Source organism: Pongo pygmaeus, chromosome 16, assembly GCF_028885625.2.
Source record: "Pongo pygmaeus isolate AG05252 chromosome 16, NHGRI_mPonPyg2-v2.0_pri, whole genome shotgun sequence".
Taxonomy (NCBI): domain Eukaryota; kingdom Metazoa; phylum Chordata; class Mammalia; order Primates; family Hominidae; genus Pongo; species Pongo pygmaeus.
The window spans coordinates 42,635,591-42,656,627 of record NC_072389.2 but is presented as its reverse complement, the minus strand read 5'-3'; the positions used below and the strand labels follow the sequence as shown (position 1 = coordinate 42,656,627).

The window sequence follows — 21,037 nt, the reverse complement described above, 5'->3', positions numbered from 1 at the left end:
CACAGATTGCTTTATCAAATGATAGTAAGATGTGGTTTTGTTATACCATATAATGAGAAGTATATGCACGATACCTAAAAAAATGAAAAACTCTCCAAGTTCATATCCTGTAAATTCTAAAATTAAGGATACATTATTTAAATACACTGTTTTCCATAGCAGAGTCACACTCATTTTTTCCTTTATATCATTCATATTTACCAGGCCTTGCCTAAAAACTCCAGGTTTGGTCTTTGGGCTGGCAATACAGTTTTTGCTTCCTAGCTGTGATATAGGAGGATATACAGTCCAAAAATTCAACTGCAAGTGGCTGGATAATTCCTTCACTTTTCTGAGCATCTATTTTTTTGTCTTCAAAATGGAAATTTTAATGTCATTCTTATTTGTAAGGATTAAATGTTTATAATGGACATAAAGTTATCCATAAATATAAAATGGGCATAAATATAACTTCATATTAGTCTTATATTAGACTGTGGTAGAGCTATATTAGAGGTGATGATGCTTTCTCGAATTCCTTGTAAGCTTCTAGTTCACTAAAGGCAAAAACCTCTCCATTCAGTCACAAATATATTTGATGGTATTGCAGTGATATTTATGTTTCATTTGCATATGTGGAAAACTGACTAAACCTGCAGATTTTATTTTCACTTATAATCCCCATGCATCTGATGACAAAAATTCCCCATCTGTCTTTCACAGAAGGGTAATTATTGGTGCTAAGGTGTAGAGCGTAATGTTTGGGAATCTCTTAAACAGTTTATCCTGCACTTGAATTCTAACAATGAAAATAGAAAAATGGTAGGGATTTCAAGATGGACTCTGAGGAATGATCAGACAAGCATGCTTTTATTCCATTTCCATCATTTTGAATTTTAAATCACCTTTTAAAGGGCACTAACTCATTCTTGCAAATTAATCTGCTTTCCAATTAATGTGCCCAACATGACAATAAGACCAGTTTTAGCTTGGCTAAGCAGACCAGTCAACCAGGAGTGTGTGACTTGAGGACTTGGAAAGCTTGTTGGAGTCCACATTTCCTTCCCCCTCCTTCCTCTGGGGCTCTTTTAACAGCTTAGATTTAATTAGGCCAGCTAATCCACCTAAAACCAGTGGATAGAAGAGTTTCTATAGAAACCCTCCCACTACCAAACAATATAATAATCTCCAGTATTCCCACTACTAATTACTACATGGAACAATGGCAGTACATTTATTAATCTGGATCAGTGCTTTCCAATAGAAATAGATTGTGAGCCACATATCTAATTTTTTAATTTTCTAGTAACCATGTCATGAAAAAAGTAAGAAAATTTTAAAAACACAAAAATCAAGTGAAATCAATTTAACAGCATATTTTATTTAAACATCCTATCCAAAATATTATCATTTCATCTTGTAACCAATACAAAACGTTGTTAACATGGTATTTTATCAATTTTTACATGTCTTCAAAGTCTTGTGTGTATTTTTTACTTATAGCTCATTATAATTTGAACATTTCAAGTGCTCAATAGCCACATGTTGTTAACAGCTACCATATTCTACAGGCTAGGTCTAGATTATTAGAATTCTTTCCTTGATAAGCCCATTTATGACATTTACTGATATATAGAAGTTTCCTTCTTTGTCTTTTTATTTTCCAGACCATGCACATTTTTGACATGCATTAAATTTTATAAAAGTAGACTGCAAATGGTAGTGATGAGAAATGCCAGGTTTTATTACAAGAAAGCGTTCATAAATAGAAATGACTTTGTGTTTTCAACCAAAAAGTAAATAATGCTTGCATGAAAATATGAGCATCAGATTTTCCAAAGGAAAATTGAAGAGTGGTGTGCGAGAAGAAACCACTTATATACTTTATGAATGTAGAGATGTGCTATATCCCAAGTTTCTATAGAAAAATAGTGATTTTGAACTACAAGAAATGTTAAGTCATAGTGCAAAACAGTGCTTAGTGGTATTCTGGTCTGAAACATACCTATTAAATGCTTGCCTTAGGTGGTTAGGATTAAATACCATACCAATAAAGATTGGCCCTGGCATATTGGAACTTCTAAGTTAAAATTAGTCATAGGAATGCAAACGTACAGAGATGTACTGGTTTTCTAAAATACCCTCTTCACTATCACCTTCAAAATTATTTTTTTCTCAGTTTTGGAGTGTTTGGGAGAGTGATTCTTTCCTTTCACTTTTGTTTACTCAATTTAGCATAATCTTGAGGAAATGGGAAAATGAATAGAGAGATTACATGCCCCGAAAACCACTCACATCTATGCAAGAGAACATGTATCCTTAATATTTTCCTAGCCCTTCCTTGTTCTAATATCTAATATCTTATAGCCTTAATGAATATGGCACATGGGCACAATCACAAAGATATTATGCCAGAAAAAGTATCTTCAGCACTGTTGAATGTCTGAGGCCAGCCAGAGTCTGTGGAATTCTTTTGTGGAAGAGTGGTCTCAGAATCACCAAAGGCATCTTATTCGTTACCAACATGGTATCTTCTGACAATGCATCTGCCCGTGGAAGGGGGGCATGTTGTGTTTCTATAGCTCAAGATCTCAATATATTTGAAAACTTATCATTAGATAATTAGAACTAGTAGTAGTAAGATTATTATTGAAAACACATTTTATCCATAGATGTTATGAATAGTCAAAATAAAAGTAAATATGTGTCTACATAAAACTTGCACATGAGTGTTTATACCAGACTTATAGTTGCCAAAATTTGGAAGCAACCAAGATGTTCTTCAGTGAATGAATGGATTAACTGTGGTACATCTAGACAATGGATTTTTTTAATTATTATTTTTTAAAATTTTACTTCAGATTCAGGGGTTACATGTGCTTTTTGGTTACGTGGATATATTGTCAACTGGTGGGGACAATGGACTATTATTTAGCACTAAAAGAAAGCTAACAAGCTTGAGCTATCAAGTCATGAAAAGGCATAAAGGAACCTTAAATGTATATTAGTGAGTAAAAGAAGCCAATCTGAAAAGGCTACTTACGTATGATTTGAACTACGTGACATTCTGAAAAACGCAAAACCGTGGAGACAGGAAAAAGATCAGTGGTTGCCAGTGGTGAGGGGGGAAGGAGGAATGAATAGGTAAAGCACAGAGGATTCTTAGGGTAGTGAAAATACTCTGTGTGATACTCTAATGGTAGATACATGTCACTATACATTTGCCACACCCCTGTACAACACCGAGATTAAATCCCCATATCAACTATGGACTTTGGGTGATAATGACATGTCGATGTAGGTTCATCAATTGTAATATATGTACCACTTTGGATGGGGATGTTGATAATGGAGGAGGCTATACATGTGTCAGGACAAGGGACATATGGGAAATCTCTGTGTCTTTCTCTCAGTTTTGTGGTGAACCTGAAACTGCTCTAAGAAAATAAAGTCTTCTAAGAAAAGTCACCATAGATAGGTAGGTAGGCTTAAAATAATTTACGGTCATTTGAAAATTACAGTTTATTCATTTCTTGCAAAGCATATCCAAATACTGGCCTACTGTATTTTATTCAATTTAATGTCTGTATAATTTCTCATGCCTGAGGGGCATGAGAAAAGTTGATTCCCAGAGCTTCACTTTCAGAGATTCTACTTCAGTAGCTACCATGTGGGGCCCAGAAATCTAAATGCATTCAAGCCCTCTCAGATGATTTTGAAGATCACATTGAAACAGACATGACTCTGTCAGGATTGATTGATATGAATTGGAATCATGTGTATAGGTGTAAGAATTGCTATCTTAGCAGATGGATTCATTATTGCTAGCAATGCTAATAAGCTTAAGGTCAAATCAGTTAATAAATGTTAGTTCTTTGGGCAATTTTTGATTAAGTTGTGCTTTCAACATTTTAAAATACTGTACTAAGTACAGATTTTTAAGGCATTCAGCCCCTTAAAAATCAATACATAATTTGCATTTTAGGAAGAGGAATGGAAATGTTCAATAGAAGGACATCATAGTCATTGGTCATTAAAATATTTGGCTCCATTTAAGTGCTAACTATGAAAAGTGGACATAAATATAGGTACTTTTCTAAATATAAATTAGTTCTCTCAGATGGAGGTGATTTTGTATTTGCTAAGATATCCCTTTATTTACATTATTAAAGAAATGCTTTTATTGTTTGAAATGACAAATTGCCCTTATTTAAATGCTTATTAAAAATGGCAACATCTTTTTTCTTCAGAAATATACAGAAATATTTATGTGATAGATTTTATCAGCACAGCTCCATCTCTCAACAGGTAGTTGTATTTGCTTCTCAGTAGAATTGGTGACAGATTATGACAATTTGATTTTATCCTAACAAGCAAAAAGTATTTCAGAGCCTCATGGCTGAACCTGGCTGCACCTTCACTTATTTGAAAATTAAAGTTTTATTAGCCTTTTAGTTATCATGTTTGCTGAGAAATTATATCATATATTTCATAGTGGAGACAAGAATCACAGTGATTCAATATTGATACCAAAAAGATAAATGTTTTCTTTCTATATTTTAGAAAATTCTAATTGTTATTATTCTCATAAAGAAAATAAAAATTAAGGTATATTTTTATTCAAAATATATTACATACAAAATACATGAAATATTATATCCAAAATTAAATATTTTTATTTGCTACAAGCAATTAAGGTTATTTATTTTATACTATCAAATGATGAAAATAGAAAAACCTTCTCTAATTTCTAAGTCAAAGAAATGTAAAACAAAACATTCATAAGTTTTAGCATCTAAATTTGCTCCCTGGAATGAACCATAAGCTATAACAATATCTAGCCCAAGAATTACTATGAAATGTGTTCATAAGAATTAAACTTATTTTTCCTGATGAGTACTAGGTTAATAAGAAAACAGAAATTACAACCAGATTTATTTTTTTCCTAAAGTGACCAAAAACTGAAGATGTAGAAAAACTAAACTGAAAGGCTTACAACTTTGTTTGCTAAAGAACAGGTGGTATTATGTTTCTGTTTATAAAATAATTACTTGGAGATTATTAAAAGAAACATGGAAAACCAAGAAAATTGGCAAAATTAATCAGAACCCATTATCTACAATGCAGAAATAATTACTATTTCTGTATTTCATTTCTGTATGTCTAAGAAGTATGCAAAAATATTTTTATATAATACATATTTAAACTTTCACATGCTGCTTCAATGAACTTCAACTTTAAATCATAAAGATGTTCTTATGTCATTCATTTTCTGTATTTTCACTTTTTAGTATTATGTAATATGCCAATGAATTGTAATTTATTTGAGGACTTCTTTAATTTTTGGCCTTTAGGGTTCCAAGTTTTTACTGTTATAAATAATGCTGTGATAAACACACTTATATGTTAATCATTATCCACATTTCCATAGGACGAACCTTATAAGTATGGTAAAAGTACCAACATTTCTATGCCACTAAATATGTATTGCCACATATGTATTATTACACGGTAATATGTATTGCCACATAATACACAATATCTATTGCTTTCCACAAAGATTATGCCAATTTACACTTCCACCCCAGTGTTTTAAAGTTCTGATCTCATCACACCTCAAGAGAACAGATGAATCTCAATATGTTTTTTGTATGCGAGAGTACTGTTCCAGTGGTCTTTAAAAGCAGCAATTAAATGAGGTCAAAAGGAAGAGCCTGACTTAATCCATGAAAAATATGACTTTACTGTTAATTAACCGACCCTAAAGCTTAGTGATATTTTTCCCGATTAGCTCTTAGACCCTGAACTTTTCCTTGTGCTGATGCAAGTCAGGGTAATAGGGAACATGTGATGGCAATCATTAATTGCATTGGCTACTTCATATCAGCGGTATAGTTATTGCCCATTTTCCTGTTTGTTCTTAAAACTTGTAGTTTTCTGAAGGATTGACTGTGCCTGTCATTATCTCTTTGCCCTTGTCATAGTTTATGAGAGACACGTACAGAGAGATATTTGCCAAAGATAAACTGGGTCAAGGAGATCTTTTGATTGCCAACATATGATACCGTGTCCAGTTTTGCCATTTGTTGATAACGTTGTTGTGTTATTATTTGGTGATAACCCTCTCTCTTGCTCTCATTTTTTAATACTCAACATGTAGACTTGATGCATAAATTATAAGGAAAAAACTGAATTGAGTTTTGCTCTACCCTAGGGATCTAAAATATGAGGCTTAAAGTTCTATAACATTTAGTCTGGGTAAGTCAAACTATTAATATGCCTGGTTAGCCTCCTCTACTAGCATCACCCATGATGTGTTCTTGGTCTATAGATTTGTGGGTATTTACAGTTTTGTTTCTTCTGACGTTCCCCATAGGACTTGATTTGCTATGTTTGAGGGACTTACCTAAAAGGCTTTAAGTAAAGCTGAGCAAGTAGCATTAATAGATTTATCATAGTTCTGGAAACTCTTAACAGTCACTGTGCAAGGTAACAAACTACATCTCCACTGGACTGTCTCATCTCAAGTAGCATGCATCCCTAAACCTACTTCACCTGCCACTTTATCTCTCAACTGTTGGCAGCTGTATCCTCCAAGACCTTAGTTCAATATCCCTGTAGTCATCTTCAACTATTCTCTTTCTATTATACCTAACAGCTGATGTATGAAACAATCCTATCAGTTTCGCTGTTGAAATGGTTGCAGACTCCATTATTTCTCGTCACTTCTACTTATACCTTGATCCAAAGCACCATTATATCTTGGATGATTTATTGTCAGGTAAGACAAATCATGTCACTCCCTTCTCAGAATTCTGAAATTCATTGTTCTCCATCTCATTCAAAATTTTTAAGAGTCCCTAAGGTGGCCCCTGCTGACCCCATAACCTTCTTTCACAACTGATCCTCTTGTTCACATCACTTTGGAGTCATTGTGACCTCCCTGTTATTCCTCTGCCCCAGGACTTTTGCTCCAGCAATGTCCTCTACCTGGAATGCTTTTCCTCCAGGTAACCACTTAACTGAACTCTCACTTTCTTCAATGTTTTGCACAAACATCATCATCTTAATGATGCTTACAATGACCACCTTATTTAAATTGCAGCCCCAAGACTGAGAGGTTTTCTTAACTCTGCTGTATTTCAGATTTTTTTCTCACCTATGTGACATAGTTATTTACTATTTTTATTGTTTTGTGTTTGTCTCTTCCACTAGAAGGCAAGGTACTTGAAGGCAAGGATCTTTGCTTGCCTTACTCATTAATAAAAATTCCAAGAGTCTAGGATGGTGCTTTGCACATGAAATAAGTGGAATAGATAGTTGACAAATAAATGCCCCCAAAACAAACAAAAGAAATTAAAAATCTCGAGGTTAGGAATTAATTATTAAAATGCGAATGAGCTTTAATGAAAACTATGGAGATGCAGCTGCATAAAAATGTGCCCCCTGCTTCTAACTACTCCTCATCACCTTGGGTTTTCATCCCAATTCACACCTTTAAACCAGCTTGATCAAAACCAACAATAACTTCTACCTTGGAAAATTCTTATCTCCCTAATCTTTCAGAAGCTTTTTTTTTTTTTTTTTTTTTGAGATATATATGCCTTTATTAGCTAAGCCAGTACTTGAGGGGGATGCAGCAGGGGTGGCCCTAATGCCGGTCGGCAGTGCTTCACGGGCTTGTAGGTGATGGAGAACTCACCCAGTAGTGGCCGATCATCTCCAGCTTGATCTCCACCTGGCTGAAGGTTTTGCCGTTGTAGACGCCCACCATGCTGCCCATCATCTTAGGCAAGATGATTATGTCCTGCAGGTGCGTCTTCACCACTTCCGGCTTCTCCATGGGCGGTACCTCCTTCTTGGCCTTGCGCAGGCGCTTCAGCGGCGAGTGCTGTTTCCGCCCCAGGCCAGGTTCAAACACTGCTGCCGACGCGCACTGTACGGCTGCATAAGCTGCTCGTAGGACACGTCCAGCAGCTGGTCCAGGCCCACGTCGCGGTAAGTGAACTTGCGGAAGGTCCACTTCTTCTGCTCTACGTCTGTCATCTTGCCGCAGAAGCATTTTAAACGGTCATCCACCTCCCCTCTCTTGAAACGTTATACTGTGAATTTTATGTTATGATACGCTCCCGTTTCCTAACTTGCGTCTCCTTGGTTGGCTCTTTCCCCTCCGTTCAGCCTGTGTATATTGGAAAGACCTGGGACTCTGTTCTGGGCAATCTTTTTTTTTTTTTTTTTTTTTTTTTCCTATTGCGTGATCCTTTCTGCACTTGCAATTCCATCTGTGTGGTTATTACTGCTAAATGTGTGTTTTCAGCCTTGACCAGACTGCTATATTCATGTATACAGCTGTATACTTGACATCAGTATTTAGGTGTCTAACAGGCAGCTTTAAGTCAACAGGGTTAAAATTAAACTCTTGATGCACTGCCCTTCTGCCCTTCCTACTTCTATCTCCCCATCTGAGTAAACACCACCAACTATTACCCAGTTGTTCAAGCAAGAAAATCTCGATGTCATCTTGATTCCTCTTTCTTTCTCATCTCTCCTTAAGTCTAAGGTATAATGAGGCCTTTAAGCTTCATCTCTAATATACCACAAATCCAAGCTCTGGTTACCAACTCTACAGCTGACATCGCTGTCCACTCACACGACTTCAGGAGTCTCCTACCCGTTGCCTTTGTTTCTGTTCTGTGTTCGTAGAATTCATTGTCTACACAGCAGACAATCAAATTAGATCATGACACCCGTGCTTAACTCTACAAAAGTGTCCTATTAGAGTTAGACTAATCCTGAAGTCTCTATTGTGTTTTCTAAGATGGACATGATACATCCCTTTGCGCCTCTAAAACCTCATCTCATACTACTGTCTATCTCATTCACTACCCTTAAACCATCTTGGTCTTATTTTTTTTTTTTTTTTTTTTAACTGAATGAGCTCTTTCCCCCTTCAGGGCTTATTGCTTGATGCTTCTCTGCCTGGACAACTCTCTGTTACTTCAGATAGACCCAAATTTTACCCTCTCAAAGAGGACTTCTTGGATCATTTACTCTAAAGAGCACCGCCACTCAGTTACTATCACAATACCCTTTTACATTTGTTTTCCCCTCAGTCCTCAAGTAGAATATAAGCTACACCAAGAGCTCAGACTTTGTGTTTCTTGTTCAGTTCTGTATCTACAGTGCTAAGTATAATTTCTGGCTTAACAAATATTTTTGAAAAGACGGGTGAATAAACAAATAAAAGAATAACTGAATAAATTAGCTACCGTTGAGTACTTTAGTGGTTGAGCATTTATTTGGTGTAAAACATTACTAAACAAGATAATTTTGGACACCTGAAAAGCCCTTTTTATACACATCTCTGAAACCTTGGCCAATGTATATATCTCTAAGGTAATTGGATATTATGGCTGGGCTTCTTTCTTTGTTTTTATCTTTATAGATGGAGAAACTGAGATACAAATTGACTCTCCAACATTACTGGTAATCTCTGGGACCATTAAACCTTTATTCAGAATTGCTAGTGAAACTTATGGCCCATTTCCAAACATGAGACCATGCTTGGTAAATACAATTGATTTGCTTGTATAAGAGACAAAACAGTGTGCACAGGACTCCATTTATTTGGCTGCTTTCTTTTTTGCTCAAGATACCTGGCCCTTTGCTATCTTAGTATCAGAGACCTATAATGCTAATACTGAGTTTTGGGGGAGACTGCAGAATGAACATTTTAGAAAGAAAACCAAGAAGCAGGTTATAACTTAGCTAAAATTTTACTATTCTCTCTTTGGACGTAAATCTGGCCAGATGTCTGTGACTTACCATGATAAAAAAACTTATTTTCTTGTTTTCAGAAAAGTAAGCCAAATAATTCCACTACTGTTTAACTAGCCCATTTTATTTAATGAGCAGGGAAACGTAAGACTATGTTTGCCCTATCAATGATGATCACTTTCCTAGCAGAATGGACCCAACAAGAGATATGACAATATCTTAACTTGAACTGTTCATTAACTATCTGTATAAGGGAAGAACAATTAAAGTAATCAAAAACAAACTTGCCAAAATACTTCAAGGATGATCAGAGAGCCTATCTTTATCAGATGAAAGAATGTAGCTACTCAGAAGTTACTGTTACCAGAAACTAAGATGAAAGGAAACATTGGTGAGACAGAAAATTTGCCACAGAATTGATTGAATAAAAACATGAAAGAAAACACATGAAGCATGCAAGTATAGACCTAATTGCAAAGAGGAGCCATTCCATGAAATGCAATTAAACTTCTAGAGAGATCAAAGTGTTCTCCCACAAGGGAGGTGTAAGGGCAAAGAAATATTTCCCTTATAATTAAGAAACATTACCAAAATTTAGAGGAAAATGCAGAATATCTCCCAAGTTTGGAGGAAAAAGTGAAATTACTATAATAGGATGAATTGTTTGTTATAATGGCATATGTATAAAAAATAAATGCCATTAGTTCAAGGTACTCCAGTAAAATAAATTACCTTGCACTGCAATCAAATGTCATCTCAAAGTATTTTTATACTAATAGTTACTTCATTTTATAATATTTTTTGAAAATTAAATATACCAACTGAGTGGAAATGATTCATAATTCTCTATTATGCTACATGTAAACATAGAAGACTGAGTTTGTAATGCTATTCTTCTGAATTGCTTAAAGTACGTGAAAGACAATGAACTTCACTACTTTAAGTAAAGTAAAATGGAGAAGCATATTTTGTACATAGAATATATGTATTAATGACTTTCTCACTGAGAGTTTTTCTGACCCCAAATCCTAGCTAATTTAGATTTGATTTTGTTTCCAGCTTTTTACTAATAGGAAAGAAAGCAGATGGCAGGTGGAAGTATAAGTTTTGTTGTTATTGTCTGTTTTCAAGGAAGCCTAGGACAGCAAAACAGAAGCCAAGAGACTTTAGAGTCAAATTCTGTTAGGGGAAAAGGTATCAGGACATGTGTGTCAGCAGGCAGTTTCATAGTGCTTTAACAAGAAAGTTCCATGCATTGTGTAAGACCACATAATCATAGATTGTATGAAGAGAGGTTGAAAAATGTCTACTCAACTATATCTTACAGGGTAAAACGTTACTCAAAGTCTCTCAAACAATTAAAGGATTCTATGTCTGAGACCAGGTAGTATCCTAAGGCAGGAGATATTAGTGTTATGTCATAAAATCAGAAATGCATGAGAAACAAAATAAAGCAAACCTCTTATATATTTTATTTCCAACAGAGCACTTTCAGGTAGTTTGTTAAAATTACAAGAAAGGCAGTTTTTGAAATGTTTATATTAAACAGATTCTAAATGAAAATGAACTGTTACAGTTAACTACTATAGCTAAGTAGAGATATATAAGGCATCATTGATATTCGTTTTATGTACTTTGCCATCTTTTCATAATATAACAATTTTAACAGATTAAACTGAGTTTTCTGACCCTAGTTTTCTAGTTCAACCAATAATTTTGTTATTAAAAGGCTAGTGAGAAACAATACTCTCCTGATCAGAAAAACAGGCTACTGTTTTATTTTTCTAAGGAAAAGAATGAACTAGTATTTCCAATGTATAACTGCCATGCATATCTAATAAAGCCAAGTATTTCATATCCCAACCACATTTCTTTTTTCATACAAAAATTCTCAACAAGTGAATTAGAACATTTATATTCTGGCAAAGTGTTTATTTCTGGGGAAAAAGTAACAAACTTAGATTTTTGAATTTTAGATTTTAATTTTCAGTAGCAATAAATGAGGGAGATTTAACTTAAAATTTCCTTGAGCCTCTTTCTACTTCATCAATACTGATGTCTAGATGAGGTTGTATTTCTGTTCTTAAATTTTGTTATATTTAAGTCATTTAAAATTTCACACATTTAATTAAAAATAATTATAACTCAAATTCTAGGAGGCACACGGTGATTGAAAGTAAAGCAAATGGAAACAGCATTTTGTGGTGTTTACCAGGAGCCATGGCACTGCACAAATAGAGATTCTGATTTTTTTTTTAAATTTAGTTTCTAAGCAAAAATGGACACTTATGTCTCCAAGATGTATTGTTAGGTGGAAAAAGCTGGGTTGGAGTTCTTTCGTATTATGTACTACCTAGTCTATTAAAGGATGAAGATTAAGAGTATATTGATACTTTCATATGCATGAAGAAACCATAGATTCCAAGAGCAAACAACATGGGCCAACAGGATGAACACAGACAGGGAGCTCAGGTACAGAGAAGCTTTCCTGAGGTTCACAGTAAAGAACATGATGGCCTTCCAAAGATATACTGGAGAAGGGCAATACCCTGCTTAGAGTGAAAGAGTAATGGTAGATGTAAAGTCTATAATCCTAGTAATAACGGGGGGGCCGCAATGCAAAAACAGCATTCCAGCACACTGGTAGGATGCAATCTACTGCAACATGTGGAGGAGTTTCAGGAAATTGTTCCTGAAGAAGGGACACCCAAATAACACTTGGTGAGGAGGGACTGGGTTGTCTGTGGAGTTGTTGATGCAAATATGCTTGAGTCTGTGCAGGATAAAGTTAGTTTTCTTTTTTGGCCTTAGGTTAAATTTTTATAAAATCTTGTGTTGGTGAATGTAAAGTAATCAGATATGTAATTTAATAGGTAAGGTATTACTATTAAAATGCAGCAGATGATTATAATCACTGCCTCCCACTCCATGGAGTAGGGATGGGGGAGACAGTGAATAGAAAGACTTTAATTTGACACAATCCCAAGGATGACAAAGAAAGCAGCCTTCACAAGCCAGAGTAGTTTTTGTGTTTTGTGTTGTAAGTGCCCTGGTGGAAAATTGAAGAAACCAAATGCTTTTCAAAAGATGATCAGGACCCATTAACTCCAAGGACAAGAGTTTTTGGTAACCTGCCATTAACAGGCAAAATTTTTTTTTTTTTCCTTCGACGTGAGTTTAGACTATGATCCTGAAAACAATTTTTTAAAGACTTGAAAGGTAACCTCCAATAGTTAAGCATAGGAAAAAAAATTACCAAGAACCCTCCCACACAGTTTAAAAAGATTTAAGAAATAAAACACTTTCATGAGACAAAGGGTGGTAATTGCCGTGTGGTGGGAGACTCATCATTCACAATGACAGGTGTGAAAAAGGGAGTGTCTAGAGCCCCGCATGAGAATCTGAGGGAGGTTTAGATGGGGAAAAGCATCTGGGGTGCCCTTTGCTTTGTGAAAGCTTATGTTTCTGGGTGACTTCCGTCATCCATGGGTGAGTTGGGTCCAATTTCTAATTATAAAATTTATTACAGCCTTGTCCTTTGTGTTTTTTGTTGTTTTGTTTTGTTTTTTATTATCTTGGAGGAGGGCACAGTAGCAAGGAAATGATGGATTCATGCCTAATGATATCAATTGACTGTGTCCCCACCCAAGTCTCGTCTTGAATTCCCACATGTTGTGGGTGGGACCCGGTGGGAGTTAATTGAATCATGGGGGCAGGTCTTTCCCATGCTCTTCTCATGATAGTGAATAAGTCTCATGAGATCTGATGGTATTGAAAAACGGGAGTCTCTCTGCACAAGCTCTCTCTGCCTGCTGCCAGCCATGTAAGATGGGAGTTGCTACTCCTTGCCCTCCACCGTGATTGTGAGGCTTCTCCAGTCACATGGAACTGTAAGTCCAATTAAACCTCTTTCTTTTGTAAATTACTCAGTCTCAGGTATGTCTTTATCACCAGTGTGAAAATGGGCAAATACAGTAAATTGGTGCCAGTAGAGTGGGGTGTTGCTGAAAAGATACCTGAAAATATGGAATTGACTTTGGAACTGGGTAAGAGTTGGAACAGTTTGGAGGACTCAGAAAAAGACAGGTAAATGTGGGAAAGAGTGGAACTTCCTAGAGACTTGTTGAATGGCTTTGACAAAAATGCTGATAGTGTTATGAACAATGAAGTCCAGGATGAGATGGTCTCAGGTGGAGATGAGGAACTTGTTGGGAACTGAAGCAAAGGTGACTCTTGTTACATTTTAGCAAAGAGACTGGTGGCATTTTGCCCGTGCCCTAGAGACTTGTGAAACTTTGAACTTGAGAGAGATGATTTAGGGTATATGGCAGAAGAAATTTCTAAGCAGGAAAGCATTCAAGATATGACTTGGGTGCTGTTAAAGACATTCAGTTTTATAAGGCAAGCAGGGCATAAAAGTTTGGAAAATGTACAGCCTGACAATGCAATAGAAAGGAAAATCCTGTTTTCTGAGGAGAAATTCAAGCCAGTGCAGAAATTTGCATAAGTGATGAGGAGCAGAATGTTATTCCCCAAGACAATGGGGAAAATGTCTCCAGGACATGTCAGAGACCTTTGCAGCAGCCGCTCCCATCACAGAGGCCCAGAGGCATAGAAGGAAAAAGTGGTTTTGTGGTCTGGGCTCAGGGTCCCCATGCTGTCTACAGCCTAGGGACTTGGTGCCCTGTGTCCCAGCTGCTCCAGCCGTGGCTGAAAGGGGACCAATGTAGAGCTCAAGCTGTGGCTTCAGAGGGTGCAAGCCCAAAGCCTTGGCAGCTTCCACATGGTGTTGAGCCTGCTAGTGCACAGAAGTCAAGAATTGAGGTTTGGGAAGCCCCGCCTAGATTTCAGAGAATGTGTGGAAACACCTGGATGTCCAGGCAGATGTCTGCTGCAGGGGCGGGCCTCTCATGGAGCAGTGCAGAAGGAAAATGTGGGGTCAGAGTCCCAACACAAGAGTCCCTACTGGGGCAGGGCGGGCCTCTTATGGAGCAGTGCAGAAGGAAAATGTGGGGTCAGAGTCCCGACACAAAAGTCTCTTCTGGGGCACTGCCTAGGAGCTGTGAGAAGAGGGCTGCCATCCTCCAGACCACAGAATGGTAGATCCACTGTCAGCTTGAACCATGTGCCTGGAAAAGCTGCAGACACTCAACACCAGCCCATGAAAGCAGCTGGGAGGGAGGCTGTACTCTGCAGAGCCTCAGGGTGGGACTTCCCAATACCCAAGACCATGGAAACGCATCTCTTGCATCACCTCCATGACCGGATGTGAGAGATGGAGTCAAAGGAGATCATTTTGGAGCTTTAAGATTTGACTCCCCCACTGCATTTTGGACTTGCATGGGGCCTGTAGCCCCTTTGTTTTGGTTAATTTCTCCCATTTGAAATGGTTGTATTTACACAATGCCTGTACCCCCACTGTATCTAGGAAGTAACTAACTTGCTTTTTATCTTACAGGCTCATAGGCAGAAGGGACTTGTCTTGCCTCGAATGAGACTTTAAACTGTGGACTTTTGAGTTAATGATGAAATGAGTTAAGACTTTGGGGTACTGTTGGGAAGGCATGATTGGTTTTGAAATGTGAGGACATGAGATTTGGGAGGTACTGGGGCAGAATGATATGTTTGGCTGCGTTCCCACCCAAATTTCATCTTGAATTCCCACATGTTGTGGGAGGGACCCAGTGTGAGGTAATTGAATCATAAGGGCAGGTCTTTCTCATGCTGTTCTCATGATAGTGAGTAAGTCTCATGAGATCTGATGGTTTTGAAAAACCTGGAGTCTCCCTGCACAAGCTCTCTCTTTGCCTGCTGCCATCCATGTAAGACAGGACTTGCTCCTGCTTGCCTTCTGCCATGATTGTGAGGCTTCCCCAGCCATGTGGAACCCTAATTCCAATTAAACCTCTTTGTTTTGTAAATTGCCCAGTCTCAGGTATGTCTTTATCAGCAGTGTGAAAATGGACTAATACACCTATATTTTTCCCTCCTACACTCTAACACAGAAGGGGCATCTCATTTTCTGGTAGATTATGACTTGAATTTTCAGATGGTTATTAAGAGAAATGGAGGCAGGACTGCCACCCTAAACCCATTAGCGGTGGAAGACCCAGACTCTTGAGAAGCCTTAGATAGAAAAACAGTAGTGCCAAGAGGAAGCACCTTCTGGAGCTGGGAAAGACCTAGTGCTCCTAGATTAATAAGGAGATCAAATGACCAGTTCCCAGCATTGTCAAAACTATGAACTACACCCTTGCAGAATGTAATATTCATCTGATTTAGTTCTGTCTACATGAATTACTTGTTATAAAGAACAAAAATTATGGTATTGCTAGTGGAAGTGGCAAATAAAAAGATGTTATCAAAAAGGAAAATTTTAGAATTTGGAAAAAGCTTTTGCCAAGTAATGCTAGGATATAGCTTTATACTAGACTGCCATACTAATATAATTTCTTTAAAGTGACTTTTTCTGTTTTCTAGAAAAGAAAATATTATTCACCATGAATAAAGGGAAATATAATTTAGTTTTTCCTGGAATTATCAAAAATGGTCTTAGATATGGATTGTTTAGTAGAAGAAATGTCTAGGATAGGAGGAGAGAAAGTAGTATAACTTTAAGTGCAAGAAAGCTAGTGCATTTCTGCCATGGACTAAATTGCATTCTCTTAAAATTCATATGTTGAAGCTCTATCCTCCAATGTGACTTCATTTGGAGATAGAGCCTATAAGGAGGTAATGAATGTTAAGTGAGGTCATAAGGGTACAGCTCTAATCCAACAAGGCTCATGTTCTTATAAGAGGAAAAGATATCTGACCCTCTCTGTCTCTCCTCTCTCCATCTTCTCTCTCTCTCTCTTCTCTCCCCCTCCCTCCTTCCCTGTCTCCTCTATCTCTCCTCTCTCTCCTCTGTCCTCTACCTCCTCCCCCTCCACCATATTCTTAGAAGAAAGGATATGTGAGGTCACAGCAAGAAGATGGCTCTCTGCAAACCAAGAAGAGAACTCTCACCATGAACCAAATCACTAGGCACCTTGATCATGGATGTCTAGCCTCCAGAAGTGTGAGAAAATAAATATCAGTAATTTAAGCCCCCAGTCTGTGGCATTTTGTTATGGCATCCTGAGCAGACTAATACAATCTCCCCTGGAGAGCCACAGCCATATATTGAAAGTTAGTATGGTGAGAAATCACACCTGGCTTTTTCTTTCCCATTCTGTATACTTTCCACTTCACTGATTACAAAAGCTTGGAATGTTGGCCTTTTTTTCAACCATTTCTCATTCCTTTTCCCCCACAAGCAGTTAGGTACCAGTGTTACTTAATATCCCTCAATAATGTCTAATTCTGGTAAAAACGATTTTAATTATAAGGAATAAAAATCTATTCTACCTGAGATAGAAATCCTTAATTTCTTTTAACTCCTGTTATACTCACTGTTATAACATTTATTACTCTTTTGGCGTGTAATTTGGCAAGTGACATCTGCTACTTGGTTTCACTCTGAGCCCCTCCAAAACATGTCTCTGTATATATTATACAATCAAAGAGAAACTCATAGAGATGAGTGAGCCCAACGTACTGAGTTTCCGTTTCTATTGAAGGTATTTGCTGAGTCTACAGCCTGATGAGGCAAAATGCTTAGAAGCTGAACAGCATGCAGCCACTAAGAGGCAGAGAAGACAGCAGAGCTTTTAGAAATCTCATAGGGCTCTGAGAGGCAAACATTGGAGTCTGGACCTCCCAAAGTAATCAGTATTTGAGAGAGCAAGATTCCAGAGGGAAAGGAAACATGGGGAAATGATTCTGACACTAGGCACTAGTTTTCTCTTTCAGGCATTTGCCAATTGTTAAACCACATAGAAAAAAACCTGAAAAGTTCAGGAGAACTTTTGGTAGTCTCATAATGACACAAAATTTGATATTGAATTTATGCATTAAGAAGGAAGTACTCTGCTAAATATCCAAGGTTCTTAAGGGGACTCCTGAAAAGCTACATCTTAGTATTGAAGGAGACCCAGAGGTAGGCAGAGCCTTACAAAGTCTTAAATTTAGCACTGAGTCAAAACCTCATTGGATTGAGGTGATGATCTGCTTCTACTGTTTTGACACGTCAGAGGATTGGTTAAATCTTCTCTTGAGGTTGAGAACATCACACAGATCCTCCGCAGTTTTTCAAACCAAATATTTGACTTTCAAATCAAAATTATTATTATTTCCATTCAAATTTATTTATATTCAAATAAAAATTCTTTATTTGAATATAAATATTTATTTGAATATAAATATTTATTTATATTCAAATAAAAATTATTATTCCCCCACAGGGAAACAGGCTGAAGGGAAAAATCAGAAAATAGAAACAGACCAATAGATGATTCTGACTTGTAGCTATCAATTACTTTAACTGTGTTAATATGCTCAAGAAAATAAATAAGATTGGAGATGTTTATTAGATAACTGGACTCTATTAAAAATATATTTTTAGAAAATAGAAAATACAATAACTAATATTAAGAAATATAGGGCATACATTCTTTTTGTCTGGCTTCTTTCACTCATCTATGTCATTATGTGTATATGTCATTATGTGTAACAGTAGTTTGTTACATTTTCATTACTGAGTAGGATTCCATTGTATGGATATATCACAATTTGTTTATGCATTCACTTTTTGATGGACATTTGAGTTGTTTCCAGTTAAGGCTATTACAAATAAGGCTGCTATGAGCATTCATGTATAAGCTTTATGCTATCTTCTATATAGCTTTATGGTATCTTTTCTTTGGGGTAAATGACTAGGAATAAATGGCTGGATCATTTGGTATATGAAGAGAATCAACGTTTTCACACTATTGAGTCTTCCAACCCATAACAAGATATATTGTTCTATATATTTATGTTTTTTAAAAAAGTTTCTCTGAGCATTGATTTGTATTTTATAGTGTACAGCCTTACACAATCTTTTGTCAGATTTATTCTTAGGTATTTTATATTTTTTATGCTCTTGGCAGTATTATTTTAAAATTTTCATTTTTTTCAATTCATTGCTAATAAATACAACTAATTTTTGTACAATTTTTTGTCTGTCACCTTGTGAAATACATTTATTAGTTCTAGCATCTTTGTAGATTTTATCAGATTTTCTGTATAGATGTGATGACATCTGTGAATAAAAATAATACTGTTTCTTTTCAATCTGCATACTGTGATGTTTTTTCTTCCTTTATTACATTAGCTAGAAATTGCAATATAATCATGAATAGATGTAGTGACAGCAGACATCCCTGTCTTGTTTCTGAAAGCATTCAGTCTTTCACCATTAAGTCTAATGCTAATGGTAGGTTTATCAGGGATGCTTTTAATTAGTTTGAAATATTCCATTTTACTTCTAGCTTTCTGAGAGTTTTTATTGTGCATATTGGATTTTGTGACATGCTTTTCTGAGATTGAGATTATCATATGATTTTTAAAAATTTCTTAATGTGGTGAATTACATTGATTGATTTTAATTTGTTCAACCAACCTTATGTTACTAAATTAACCCCATTTGATCACTATGTGTTATTTCTTTTACATATTGCTGGATTAAATTTGCTAAAATGTTACTCAGAACTTTTGCATTTATGCAAAATGAGAGATATTGATCTGTAGTCTTTATTTCTAGTCATGTCTTTATAGTTATGGTTATCAAGATAATTGTGGCTTCATATAATTAGTTGAGAAGTATTCCCTCTCTTTTAATTTTCTAAAAAAGTTTTTTCATATAAAATTAGTATAATTTCATCCTTGAACATTTGATAAACATCAACTACGAAGACATCTGGACCTGCAACTTTTGTGGGAAGAGTTGAAGCTACAATTTTTGGTTTTTTAAATATAGTGTTTCTAATCCAGGGCAATTTTGACTCCTTGGAGAACATTTTGCAATGTCTGTGGACGTTTTTTGGTTGTCACAACAAAGAGAAGGAATTGCTATAAGCGTCTAGTAAATAGAGACCAGGAATGTTGCTAAACGTTCTACAATGTATAAGATAGCCCTATAATAAATAATTATTTGGTGCAAATATCAATAATGCCAAGTTTGAGAAACCTTGCTTTAACAGATGTAAAGCTACTCAGTTCTTGAGTCAACTTTAGTATTTTGTGTCTTTCAAGACATTGGTTCATTTCATGTAAATTATTAAATTTAATGGCATAAAATTGTTCATGATATTTCCTAATTTTTATCTTAACATCTGTAGAGTCTGTAATGGTATTAAACCTCACTCTTGGATGGCTAACTTGTGTCTTCTCTCTCTTTTTTTCGTGGTCAGACTGGTTAGAGGTTGATCAATTATATCTATCTTTTCAAAGAGCCAAGGTTGGTTTCATTAATTTGTTCTACTTATTTTCTTTTTTTTATTATTATTTTTATTTCATTATTATAGTTTTAGGGTACATGTACACAATGTGCAGGTTAGTAACATATGTATACATGTGCCATGCTGGTGTGCTGCACCCATTAACTCGTCATTTAGCATTAGGTATATCTCCTAAAGCTATCTTTATTTTCTATTCTATTGACTTCCACTCTGTTATTTCCTTTCATTTGCTTACTTTGAGTTTAATGTGTTCTTTCCTAGTTTCTTAAGGTGAAAGTTGAGGCATTCACAGAAGACCTTCCTTCTTTGGTATTATAGGCATTTAGAGCTATAAATTTTCTTCAAGTGCTGCTTTAGAGTCATTCCACAAATCCTAATATGTTATATTTTTATTTTCATCAAATTCAAAATATTTTTAAATTTCGCTTTGCTTTTTTTCTTTATTCAGAGTGTATTTAGAAGTTATATTACTTGGTTTCCAAAAAACTGAAACCATTCTGAGTATCTTGCTGTAACTAATTTAATTCTATTGTGGCCAGAAAATATTCTTTGTACTACTCCTTTTAATATCATTCACACTCATTTTTTGGTTTATAACATGGTATGCATTGGTAAATTTAACATGTACTTGAAAATAATGTTTATTCTGATGTGATTGGTTAGAATGTCCTATAAATATCAATTAGGTAAAAGTTGTTGATAGTCTTCAAATCTTCCGTATCATTGTTCTGTCAATTATTCTATCAGTTATTCAAATCAATTATTGAGAGACGGTAATTGAAATCTCTGACAATAATTATGGATTTGTCTATTTCTCCTTTCAGTACTATCAGTTTTTGTTTTATGTCTTTTGATACTCAGTTATACCAATTAAACATTTAAAATCAAATGTTCTTTTATAAGTTGATCCCTTTATCATT

The 21,037-nt window shown here is 35.8% G+C and overlaps 1 pseudogene; it reads right to left on the bottom strand.

The window, feature by feature from the left end:
* The window catches only part of LOC129014114 (small ribosomal subunit protein uS19-like), a 112,718-nt pseudogene extending 104,693 nt beyond the window's left edge, over positions 1 to 8,025 (bottom strand).
* Between the last annotated feature and the right edge of the window lie 13,012 nt (positions 8,026 to 21,037).